Source organism: Lissotriton helveticus (genome assembly GCF_964261635.1).
Source record: "Lissotriton helveticus chromosome 1_1 unlocalized genomic scaffold, aLisHel1.1 SUPER_1_unloc_7, whole genome shotgun sequence".
Classification (NCBI taxonomy): domain Eukaryota; kingdom Metazoa; phylum Chordata; class Amphibia; order Caudata; family Salamandridae; genus Lissotriton; species Lissotriton helveticus.
The window spans coordinates 3,077,972-3,091,701 of NW_027611714.1; positions in this window are offsets into that span (position 1 = coordinate 3,077,972).

Below are 13,730 nucleotides of genomic sequence, written 5' to 3' on the forward strand. Positions count from 1 at the left end.
AGGTCTCCTCCTGTGTGTCGTTGGGTTAAAGCATCTTCTGTATTGACCTCACCCTGTAGACTCCTCAGTCAGAGCTCACACACTCCAATGATGTGTGCCCAGGTCTCCTCCTGTGTGTAGTTGGGTTAAAGCAGCTTCTGTATTGACCTCAGCCTGTAGACTCCTCAGTCAGAGCTCACACACTCCAATGATGTGTGCCCAGGTCTCCTCCTGTGTGTAGTTGGGTTAAAGCAGCTTCTGTATTGACCTCAGCCTGTAGACTCCTCAGTCAAAGCTCCCACACTCCAATGATGTGTGCCCAGGTCTCCTCCTGTGTGTAGTTGGGTTAAAGCAGCTTTCTGTATTGACCTCATCCTGTAGACTCCTCAGTCAGAGCTCACACACTCCAATGATGTGTGCCCAGGTCTCCTCCTGTGTGTAGTTGGGTTAAAGCAGCTTCTGTATTGACCTCACCCTGTAGACTCCTCAGTCACAGCTCACACACTCCAATGATGTGTGCCCAGGTCTCCTCCTGTGTGTAGTTGGGTTAAAGCAGCTTCTGTATTGACCTCACCCTGTAGACTCCTCAGTCAGAGCTCACACACTCTAATGATTTGTGCCCAGGTCTCCTCCTGTGTGTAGTTGGGTTAAAGCAGCTTCTGTATTGACCTCATCCTGTAGACTCCTCAGTCAGAGCTCACACACTCCAATGATTTATGCCCTGGTCTCCTCCTGTGTGTCGTTGGGTTAAAGCAGCTTCTGTATTGACCTCGCCCTGTAGACTCCTCAGTCAGAGCTCACACACTCCAATGATGTGTGCCCAGGTCTCCTCCTGTGTGTCGTTGGGTTAAAGCAGCTTCTGTATTGACCTCATCCTGTAGACTCCTCAGTCAGAGCTCACACACTCCAATGATTTGTGCCCAGGTCTCCTCCTGTGTGTAGTTGGGTTAAAGCAGCTTCTGTATTGACCTCACCCTGTAGACTCCTCAGTCAGAGCTCACACACTCCAATGATGTGTGCCCAGGTCTCCTCCTGTGTGTAGTTGGGTTAAAGCAGCTTCTGTATTGACCTCGCCCTGTAGACTCCTCAGTCAGAGCTCACACACTCCATTGATGTGTGCCCAGGTCTCCTCCTGTGTGTAGTTGGGTTAAAGCAGCTTCTGTATTGACCTCAGCCTGTAGACTCCTCAGTCAGAGCTCACACACTCCAATGATGTGTGCCCAGGTCTCCTCCTGTGTGTAGTTGGGTTAAAGCAGCTTCTGTATTGACCTCAGCCTGTAGACTCCTCAGTCAGAGCTCACACACTCCAATGATGTGTGCCCAGGTCTCCTCCTGTGTGTCGTTGGGTTAAAGCAGCTTCTGTATTGACCTCACCCTGTAGACTCCTCAGTCATAGCTCACACACTCCAATGATGTGTGCCGAGGTCTCCTCCTGTGTGTAGTTGGGTTAAAGCAGCTTCTGTATTGACCTCACCCTCTCAGTCAGAGCTCACACACTCCAATGATGTGTGCCCAGGTCTCCTCCTGTGTGTAGTTGGGTTAAAGCAGCGTCTGTATTGACCTCACCCTGTAGACTCCTCAGTCACAGCTCACACACTCCAATGATGTGTGCCCAGGTCTCCTCCTGTGTGTAGTTGGGTTAAAGCAGCCTCTGTATTGACTTCACCCTGTAGACTCATCAGTCAGAGCTCACACACTCCAATGATGTGTGCCCAGGTCTCCTCCTGTGTGTAGTTGGGTTAAAGCAGCTTCTGTATTGACCTCACCCTGTAGACTCCTCAGTCAGAGCTCACACACTCCAATGATGTGTGCCCAGGTCTCCTCCTGTGTGTCGTTGGGTTAAAGCAGCTTCTGTATTGACCTCACCCTGTAGACTCCTCAGTCAGAGCTCTCACACTCCAATGATGTGTGCCCAGGTCTCCTCCTGTGTGTAGTTGGGTTAAAGCAGCTTCTGTATTGACCTCATCCTGTAGACTCCTCAGTCAGAGCTCACATACACGTTAAAGAGTGTAGGGCTTAGGCATGAGCCCTGTGGTACTCCCTTGGTGAGCTCCCTTGAGATAGAATGGTGGGAGCCCAATCTCACCTCTTGTTGGCGATCCGAAATAAAGCTCTCCAGCCAAGAGAGAGCCACCCCTTCCACTCCCCTCTCCTTCAGACGACCGAGAAGTATCTCATGGGAAACAGTATCGAAGGCAGCGGATAAATCCAACAGCACTAGAATCACTGAGTTTCCTCCATCCAGTGACATCTTGATGTTGTCGGTCACTGAAAGGAGGGCAGATTCTGTGCTGTGGTTGGGCCTATATCCAGATTGCGCCCTCCGCTGCCTCGATATGTTTGGATAGATGGACATTGACGTGTCTCTCGGTCATCTTGCTGAGAAGGGGTAGGAGGGAAATGGGTCGAAGGTTGGAGAGGTCAGTCCATGGGGTTGCTGCATTCTTTCGGATTGGGTTGACCACTGCTTTTTTCCATTCTTTAGGCACAGATCCTTCCCTAAGAGAGTGGTTTATCAATGTTAAATAATGGGGTTTGAGCAGATTTTGCAATGAAACGGTGGTTTTGGCTGATAAGAGATCATCTGGAGATCCAGATTTTATACAACTCATTAGGGAATCTAATTCATTGACTGCTGGGAATGCCGTAAGTGTTGCTTTGCTGCAAGTGGGCAAAGTGGAAGGGGAAGGTGAATTATTACTATTTAGGTTGGAGACCAATAGGATTTTATCATAGATCAAATTGATTTTTGTTTTCGAAGAAGAGGGAGATTTCGTCGCACAGTTGTTGGGAGAATTCATCAGGGCTTTTACATGCTGTTGGTTTTACAAAGTCCTGAAGGATTTTAAATAATTCCTTAGAACGAATTCCCGCTCCGAGCAAGTCTGATATTTTTGTAATATCTGGCTTGCGACTCCTGATGTACTTTTTTATTTTCTTCGGAATGAGTCTTTCTCCACTTTTTTTCCAACCTCCTACAATTTTGTTTTTCTGTTCTAAGCTCTTCAGGAAAGATTGGATCGAAGATGGCATTATGAACTTTGGCACTAACTCTTGTATAGCGATTCAAATTTAATTCATTTTCCTAATTAGGTTACCTTCCCCCGTGGACAAAACATTGATCCACAGTTTTCAGCTCATCCCGGCTGGGAAGTGAGTCTTAACATGCTTTCTACATTTGACTAGCCTCCAGATTTAGATAACAGGCACGACACGCTCACCCGCAATGTAATGACTTTTTTTTTTGCAATGCAGCATGTCCTGCTTGGACATTAATAATGGTGGCCGCTTGACTTTTCTTTTGTTCTGTGTGTCTCGTCCAACTTTATTTTTGAAACATTGTACGATTTTTTTCTCCCAGTGCGGCATGATGCTAATGGAGCCCATGTGTCTTCTTTTCAAAATGTGCGTCTCTACTGACTTGCCCCTCTCATGAAACTTGATACTTTATCAAAAAACAAATATATATATATATATATATTCTTTTTTTCTTCGAAAAACGCGCCTGTCAGTAAGCGGGGGGTCTGCACCAATAAAGTATTTCATACTTTGAAAATTGCTCCTGTGAGTGATATATATATATATATATATATATATATATATATATATATATATATTCACTGAAAAAACCATAGGTTATAGACCATATATAGTTAGGAATTAGCATTTACAAAACCTTGAAAAGATGTCATCAGTGATGTCACTGACCATGTCATGAATGATGTAATATGTGACATGATCAGCAGTGGATTGCGGGTGCGCGATATATAGTTAGTACAACTAACTATATATGGAATTTCAATGGTTTTGTGTGAGTAAAAAAAGGTTTTTTAAATGCTAATTCCTAACTATATATGGTCTATAACCTATGGTTTTTTCAGTGAATTTCATTGGTTTTTTAAAAGCTAATATCTATAGCTGTAAAATGTATTCTTCTTTAAATCAAAAAATATATTTTATATGTTTATTAATAATTTTTTTTATTATTATGTTTTGGTTCGCTCCCTGTTCGCGAACCGGGTAGCTTCCCGTTAGCTAATTTTGGTGCCGCGACTCGGTACGCGAACCGGTAAACGGTCCGTTTGCGCAACTGCCGCGTTAGAAATCAACATCGTGACGCATCGCGACGTATCGCGTTGTCGCGTAATGCGTCTTATGACGCGCTGCATTAGCGCACCCGGAAGTGCTCCGGTACGCGAACCGAGGCGCGAAGCGCAGCTCCCCGGAAGCGATCCGGGGCGCGTCGCGTAAGCGCGACGTATCGCGTTGCCGCGTAATGCGTCTTATGACGCGCCGCGTTAGCGCACCCGGAAGTGCTCCGGAGCGCGAACCGAGGCGCGAAGCGCAGCTCCCCGGAAGCGATCCGGGGCATGGCCCGCAGCGCGTAACATAAGCGTAACAGGTCATGTGACTTGTTAATAAAACTTTTCATTGGTTCATTTCACTTTTGGTTTCCTAATGATGTAAGGCTAGGTCATGTGACCTAAAAATAAAACTTTTCATTGGTTTAGAACTATTTTTTTCCAAAATGATGAAAGCCCCCACCTTTTTTCTCACTCTGACTTTCAACTTTGAGAAAGGAAGACCTATTTTGCTGAGTAGAAAATGGCTTCAGTAGTAGCTGCAGCTGGTGCACCCCCACCACCACCAAGTAAGAGAGGACCACCTCCACAGTTCCTTCCCAACACAGAGGAGGAAGAGGATGAAGAAGAGGAAGAGGAAGTACAGCCAACACAGTTTTGACGTGAGGAGCCCCGGATATCTCACCACAAAAATAGTTTTATTTGGCAGTTTTTATTTTTCCTGAAGGACAAAAAAAAGTGAATGCTCGCTATGTGACATGCCTCATATGCAAAGAAGATTTATCTAGAGGCACAGATAAGAAGTATAGTTACGGCAACTATACTATGCATCGTCATATGCAGAGGTGGTATCCACTCAATTACAGCAGGGCAGAGATGCGTGACCTCCAAGACAACCCACCAACTCCTGTGGCCAGGACATCGGCACAGGTAACTCTGTCGGGGCCAGAGGCACGGGAAACAGTGCCAAACATTCAAGAAAATTTTGTGCACATGAAGATAGTGTGTATATATTGCGGTAACCTACTCTCATGTGCCAATATGAGTATTAATTTGATAAACAGAGCATATAAAAACCACAAGTGCTCTAAACGCCCCAAAAAATTAAAAAAAAATGTGCTCCTGTTGAGCCCTTTCTAATGCCTGTTTTTTGTTGTTTCCCCCCCCAAAAAAACAAAAAAAACATAAAATTGTTCAAAAAATACAAAAAAAACAAAAAATGTTCAGAAAAAAAAAATATATAAAACAACAAAAACATAAAAAAAAAGTTCTTTTCAGAACTACCTCCCCTTTATAAAAAAAATTGCTAGAATGTTTAGCACTCTGGCAACCTCTATTTCTTTTGGTTCGCTTCCTGGTTCGCTCCCCGGTAAGTGAACCGGGAGCGCACCCAAAAAAATTTTTTAAAAAAGGAAGAGTAAGTATAAGGGAAGTAAACAGAGAGTAATGTTAAAAGAAAGACAGCTATAGGGACTAAACCAGAGATACTGTTTAATAGATTTATTTACCGAAGAAAAGATGGAAGAGGGTATAATTGTGAAAAACAAAATAGATAAGGAAGTGAAAGAAAAAAAGGAGAGTAGAAGAATAACAAAGAAGAGTTTCTTAGAGAATATGAGTGAATGTTCAAAATAAGATTAAAACATGTGGAATAACAGAGAGAAAAAACAGAAAGCAGAAAAGAAGAAGTAACAGAAAAAGAATAATTGAAACAGCAAAGAAATCTAAATAACATAGGGGCATATTATCAACATAGGCAATAAAAGTTTTGCAGCTTTTATCGGCAGAAATGTGTCGCTAGAGCCGCTTTTGCGGCAGAAAACTGCCGCTAACACCGCTTTTGCAGCAGTTTTCTGCCAATAAAAACAGAAATAATTTTATTGGCTGTGTTCATAATATGCCCCTTAGTGTGCTTCAACTACACAGAGAAAGCATAATGAACAAGTAGTGAAAGAGTGATCAGTCAAAGACACTAAGAGTAATAGAGACGGAGTGAGTGAACAAGAGTGAGGAACTATGAGAAGAGAGGGACTGAGAAAAGGAGTGGAAGGAGTAGAGTAAGTAAGTAATAGAGAAAGGAATGAGGGAAGTAGCAAAGGCAGGAAAGTGAGGGTTAAAGAAATGAAGCAGTGGAACTAATAGTAGTTAAATGTGATAGAAATGTAATGAAAAGAGTACAAAACATTTACCTTATAATTGTCGTTAACTTAGTCACTTGTTATTTTTATACTTTCAATCTGTGAAAGAGAGAACAAACATTTGAAAAATATTAAAACATGTATTTAAAAATTAGAAAAGACAAGGGAAAAGATTGAAGGACAAACAGTTTTTCAACAACTTTGACACTTACAGAAGCTTCTGCTTCTCCAGGCCCCCTACACAGTCCTAAAGATATACATTTTAAACTAACAGTATCTTGATGCAGATGAAGTGAGGCCTATCTTGGAACATGGTGCATCTTTTGCACTGCTGTTGTCTCACAAAAGTGACGCAATGGCAGCGCAAAAGAGGTGCACAATCATCATAAAACTGTTCCTAACATTTTAAATGATTGTTTCAGGATGGCAATAAGGTGTGTCCTATCCAGACGTTTGTTTCAGGTGAGGCCTACTCAGGGTTGCAGATCAAATTTAGGCTTGTTGAAGAGTACAGAGGAGATAATACATGTGCAGGCCTACCAACGAAGTGAGTCATGTCCACTGCACTCTTGAACAAATGTCAGACCTCCTCTGTCTCCTGGAACAGGCCTAAACCTCATCTACACAATGTGATGTGTAATGTTAGGAAACACAGGTAATATAATTGAAAAACGTGCAATTGTTTTTGCTCATTCCACAATCACATCACCTGTGTTTCCTTTGCTTAGGTATCTCATTGTGGAAATGTAGTCTATCATATGAAAGACTACGTAGAATGTGAGCACTCTATGCAACAACTTTGACACTTACAGAAGCCTCACCTTCTCCATGCCTCCTACACAGTTCTAAATGTACATCATAAATACAAAAAGTACAGAATTAATTATACATGTTAAATGGTTTATTTTTGCTGTTCTCAGAATGTATCAAATTTCACTAAAAACAGTGACTTGAAGGTATTCATCATATAACAGCGGGAAAAAAAAACACAATCAAAATGATTGTGTTTAAAAAACCCATATAACATAACCAATCAGAAATCAGAACTCCTCAAAAGTAACTTAATTTCCATGACGTCGAAGGATGTCCTATGAACAGCTTACACTCGGTTGTGCTGTTTTTATTTTCAGCCCGCCACTTTCTGAAAGAAAACCTCCATCGTTTTGAAAAATATGTTACATACAATAAATGACTTCTCGCTCTCTACCACACGTTTCCACAAGGCCAAATCATGTAAGAGCCATTTATAACTCTTGGAATTCTTGTAAGCAAATCCCGTCATTTTCTATTTCCGCAACTTTCAGAAAGAAAACGTTCAAGATCACTTTCACAATCCTGGACTAGTAATATCTTACCCTTCTTGCTCACTCATGTTCTACATTTCCTATGACACTGATACTGCTTACTATGAAGCAGAATTACACTACCTCTATGACTACTACAATTATTTAATTCTCTACATCACTTTTAATCACAAAGCAATATAAAACAGTAGATAAAATTATATCAACCCCTAGAATCATTATACGCCAGTTACCTACCCTAAATTCTCTTTTCTGAAAACAGAAAGTAAGAATATTTTTAAGTAAAAAGGCAACATTGTATCGTAGTCAAATGGGAATAATTTCCGAAACAGCAATTTTTTTTACATTTTCAATAAGCTGTGTAATAAGCGGATCTTGTCAAATGACCATCATGCCATATAATAGCTGCAGTTACAAATGTTCTTCCTAAAATCAACGACTGTGTAGCCACAACATTTGTAATTAAAGTTGAAGACTTACTTTCATCAGGTTTATATAGTTGGATTTTTAAAATGACATTATAATCAAAAGTTTGGACCAATAATCTAGACAGCATTGCAGACTTACATTCCCTCTACGCCATGTTTTGATTGGCTGCTTGAATTAGCTTATAAAAAGAAACAGTTTTTCTGAACTCATTCAAAGTGCAGTTATTTTTCCATGACGTCAAGTGTTATGGTAAGAACACCGTTTGCTTTGGGAAATACTCTGTTGTCCTTCAACTAATCTCTGCCCACCACTTTCTGTAAGAAAATCTTCTTTTTTTCCAGGAACTATTTAAAACTCAAAAATAACTTTTGACTCTGTACTACACTTATCCTCAAGGCCAAATCGTGTAGGAGCCATTAGAACCTCTTGAAATTCCTCAGAGCAAATCCCGAGATTACTTCTCTAAAATTTTGGTTTTAAAAACACCAGGTAAGAATTTTTAAGGTCAAAAGGCAATTTTATTTTGAAAATTAAAACAGAATCGTTGCAGAATGACCAGCCATTTCTAGACTTTAAATAAGCTGTGTAATGTCCTGATGTTATTGAAGGACCGTCATGATATATAATTGCTGCAGTTACAAAAGTCCTTCCTGATATTGACAACTGCGAAGCCACAAAATTTTTAATTAAAGTTGTCAATTTTGTTCCATCAGGCCTACATCGTTGGAACATTAAAATGACATACTGGCCATATGTTCGTATAAATAATGTTGACATCATTTCAGATTTACATTGGCTACACTCCATGTTGTGATCAGCTCCTTTTACTAGCTTATTAAAGGAGACTGATTTACTGTCTGGCAAAGTTAAATATATAAATCTACACTAGTAGTACTTGATACCCTACAGTTCTCGCAGTCATGCTGCCATTGATAAGAAAGCTCAAACAGGTGATCTACATCTACACCTTCAGCATGCAATACATCAAGCATATACATTAAAAACTCCTGACAATCTTGCTTAATATTTTGAGAGAATTGTGTTTGACCTGAACATCAGATTTCGAATTTCAGACACACTTTCTATTTTTGTTCTATCAGTGCTACATTTCTCTAACACAGAATTTAACAAACTGCAAAATCTTTGATCAGAATTGACCACAATCTCTTCTTTTACATTTTCTAGAGAAAACAAAACATTAACCACTACATTAGCATAGCAGTTGACACCAGAACTGTTTTCAAATTGAAAACCAACAACATCTTCAACAGAATCCTTTTTCTTTCTGCTTATAATTTCAGGTTCATCGACTTTTCGTCTTTTTGCTACAACCTCCCTAGTATTGGTCACATTTCTTCGTTTCCGGCCTACCACACGTTTCTCAAACAAAGGATATTGAGGCAAATGTGGCGCATACTCTCTTCTTAACCTATTGTATTCCTTAACACAATCTAGATCCGCACAAATGTTTGTGACATCACACTCAATCAAGTACAATCCCGATAAAGTTCTAACTCGTGACAATGCCACATATGCCATACCCTCCTTGAACACAGAACTGCCAATATTCACCAATGCACTGTCTACACTTAAACCTTGCGATTTATGGATTGTCACCGCATATGCCAAGCAAACAGGAAACTGCTTACGGCGAACATATAAGTCTTTTACAAGCAAAAATCTAGCAGAACAACGACCAATTAGCTGTACTTCCTCAATGCCATCAAATTTAATTTTTAAAAATTCAATCCCATCTCTATTTCTGTATTTCACAAAATCAACAACATTACCCATTGATCCATTTACCAGACCTCTTTCAACATGTAAATTCCTTTTTAAAATTATACAGCAGTTTAAGCACACATTCAGAGTCTTTTCAAAACCTGCAGTTTTAGATATAGTCTTCTCTAATGAATCTAATTTTGTTTTCAAATTCTCAGACAAAATAATAGTTGATCCCATATGCTCTACTCTGTCAATAGCTTCCAGTTTCACAATCTCTTGGTTTTCTAAATGCAACATTTTGTTGTTGAAGATGGCACATTCTGCAAGAGTTGGCATCAAACATATTCCAGATTTCTTCTCAGTAATTTTCTGAAAAATATTCTCAGGCACAACGTCTTGTTCTGGATATAAATTTGACAGTAATCGTGCATGTAAAGCTTCTTTCCCATGCTCGGTCACTTTTCCAATTCTAACATCTTGTAGAATATTCTTGTAATCTTCATCCTTCGCCTGACGCATATTTTCATGCAGTTCAGCATAATTGAAGTTTAACCATATATTGACGTTGCCAATGCTCCCTAGGCACTTCCTGGTATCTTCATGCGTGAGCATTTTGAACACAGGTTGTCCTTTCACTGGTGTCAGCTGCAGAAGATCTCCGAAAACAATGATGTGTTTGCCACCAAATAACACATCATACTCTGTTTTAAGAACTTCTTGCATTCTCAAATGCACAAAGGCAAGCATGACATTGGAAACCATGCTTACTTCGTCAATGATAAGAAGTTTCATTTTCCTCAAGACTCTTGAAACTTCACAACAAGCATCTCCAGATAACTTGTGGTATTGTAATTTGTTGTCATGCTCCACTGGCAGCATCAGTAGACGATGCAAAGTAATACCTTTAATGTTATGTGCTGCCAGTCCAGTTGGAGCGGTGACAACACAAGACAGCGATGACTCAGTCTTTCCTGCAAATAACATGAAATTGCTTTAATGAGGAAACTTTTTCCAGTTCCCACTTCTCCACTCACGTACAGTCGGACAGGCTTCAACGACGTACATGAGCACTCTTTCTTCTCATGACTTAATCCATGATCAATTTGCTTCGTAACTTCGTCATATATTTTCCTCTGCTCAACGTTGAGTTGTCTTTCCAAGTCTTCTAAGTTAACCGCATACTCCTGAGCATGTGCCATGGCTCTTTCCACTTCATTCATGGCAGTGGCAGCTTCATTTTCGATAACAGGTCCTCCTAGTGGATCCTGACTCAATGAAACAGAACTCTGACTGTCCTGAGAACTGTCTTTGGCAATCTCGGCTGCAATCGTTGCTTCCTGCTCGATTTCCGCATTCAACATTTCTAGATATTTGGGAAAAGCAGGACATTCTATGGTCTCCTTGGTGGCAGTGAAAGAGTCTTCGTAACAGAGGAAATCTCCAAGCAGTTCCTCTTCTGCATGCCAAGGCTTGAAAAGTTGCAAAAGTGCTAAATAGAAAAACTCCTTTTTTTCAGGAGATTCACCACTCAATTTTCGATGGTTTACCAAGTGGCATTTTCTTTGCTTGACCAGACATCCCTCACTTCCAATTACAGCATACACTCCTTTCTCAATATCTTCTTTGATGTTCCTCTTGAATATGTAATTTTGTAGAACCTCATACAGACAAACATTCTCGAGGTGACTGCTTCGATTTGGATAATATGTATCCAACATGTTGGTCTTCAAAATATCGGTACTGTTCGGCTCCTTTTCCGCCAAATACTCAATTTCCCGCACAGGTTTCAGAACTCGATTACGCGTTGCAGCAAGACCAAGACTCGCCCAAACGATACTCCTGGATTTGGCATAGAGACTTGCTGAAGACAACCGGTCAGAACATTCGTAAGCTCCGATTTCTCGATGTGACAACATCTTCAGACTGAAACTGTACAACTTCTTCCTGAGGCTCTTTTCATGGGAAATGTCCTCCCACATATCCTTCAATTCTGTATTTTCTTTTTTGGTGATGTAAGATGTCACATACCGAGCCACAGCCATACAGTTATCAGCCACAAACTGTATATCCATGTTAGCATTCCACATGGACAAAATCACTGGGTTGTAGTCGTTGATGTACTTGGACTCTTCGTTCCTTTTCAAATTGTATGTGTTTTTAGGTGATTTCTTCATCACATTATGTCGCAGCGAAGACATCAAACTGTTTACTCTTCCTTTAGAAATCACCGGTCGTGGAAAGCCGAAACGACATTTGGTGTAGAACTTGTCCTTGTTTCTGAATTTACGACGACAGTACTTTCCACAACGATGGCTTTGGAAACGTAGAACTTGTTCTCTTAGGCTTTTCTTCTCCTTTGCGCTTGGAACAGCACACGTAGAATACTGTTGTATGAAACTCATCACTAAGTCTTCTGGATCTGTTCCAAATTTAGGTGCATCCTTGATCCACAGCAGCATATGTATATGAGGAGCACCTCTTGCTTGGTACTCCTTTCTCCAGAAGAAATCCAACACCCCTCCAAGAGGTGGATTCTTCTTATTCATGATGAAAGACATCATAGCTTCAAATCTATGATTGAAGTACCTGCATACATTCACTGGATCCAAAGAGCACAGTTCTCCGGGTGTCTTGAATTCGATATTTTCAATGTTTCCATTTGCCTCTCGTAGAAATTCAAGTAAGTCTTCCCAGCCATACTCGGCACAGCTCAGAGTGAGGAACCATGTGGGAGTTCCTAAGTTCCTCAGCATACATTTTAAATCACCATGACGACGGTACCAGTACTCATTAGTACCACGCTGACACGCCATGAGATTAATCAGGTGACTTTCCAAAATACTGTCTTGGACATTGACTTTATCCATAAAGTCACTTGCCGAGATGTTTTGCATCTGTATACCACTTTTCAAGATGTGGTTCACTGCATATGACAGTCCAGACAGATCGCTTTCAAACAGGAGATGAAACAAATAGGGAATGCATTGTCGAAACCTAGCATCTTCTGCATACAATCGTAAAGTCCGGTATTCAGAAGCAGGAATTTGATGAGGTCGCTCATCATATCTTCCTCCTTGACATGTTGGAAATAGCTGTGGGAAACACCGAGCTTCCAAACTTTCCTCCCAAACACTAATGGGACTCCCTTTGGCTTGTTTCATTTGAAACAACTCAATAGCATTCCCCATGACTTCCTTGGAATGCAAAGGATGAACACTATAATGTTCATATATTTCTTCACTTTTAGAGGGTTCTACTTTCTCAATTTGACCAGCACACAAATCGCTATCCTCTTCTTCACTTACTTCCTCTTCTGCAACATATACATTCTTATAGTACTTATTATTTTTTTTTCAAATACAATGTTGCCTTTTTGACTTTCCTAACATCCACTAAATCTTGCCATATTTTCTTACTCTTTGTCGGAACCCCATTAACTAAGATAACCAGAGGTTCCTCTTCCACTTTTTCTACTCCAATTGTATTAATGTTTTTCTTCAAATCTAGAGGCAAATAAACAACTCTTCCCTTTAATCCTCTCCGTAAATCTGATGGAGGCAATTTCCCTGTCTTTGGCTCCATTCTTACAATAGCCTGAAAGGGATGGATACTTTGAATCAAAATAGATTCATAAGTATTTAAATCCTTCAATTCAGAAGGAATCTCAACCAATTCCAGATTATTATGAACCGCTCTAGCAGGCATCTGGTTTTGATTTAATTTGTTACAACAATAAGTACACACACGTTGATCCGATCCCAAATCAAAACAATTTTCTACCATCAAGTATGTTGCAAAATCCTTCCATTCACTATTATTTTCCCTTTCACTTTTTGCATATAAATCCACTAACTTAGTCTGATTCTTATAATAAGTGCGTCGACAACACACACAAGTGAAATTAGGCCTCTCACTTGATTTCACCTGAAACGTGGCAATTTCCTTCTGAAAATTATCTGTACTGGAAACCTGTACACTATCTTCCACATTACCGTCTTCTTCTGGGTCAATTTCAACATTCTCCTCTTTACTTCCAAAGTAACAAAACTCAATTTCTTCACAAATATTCTTCA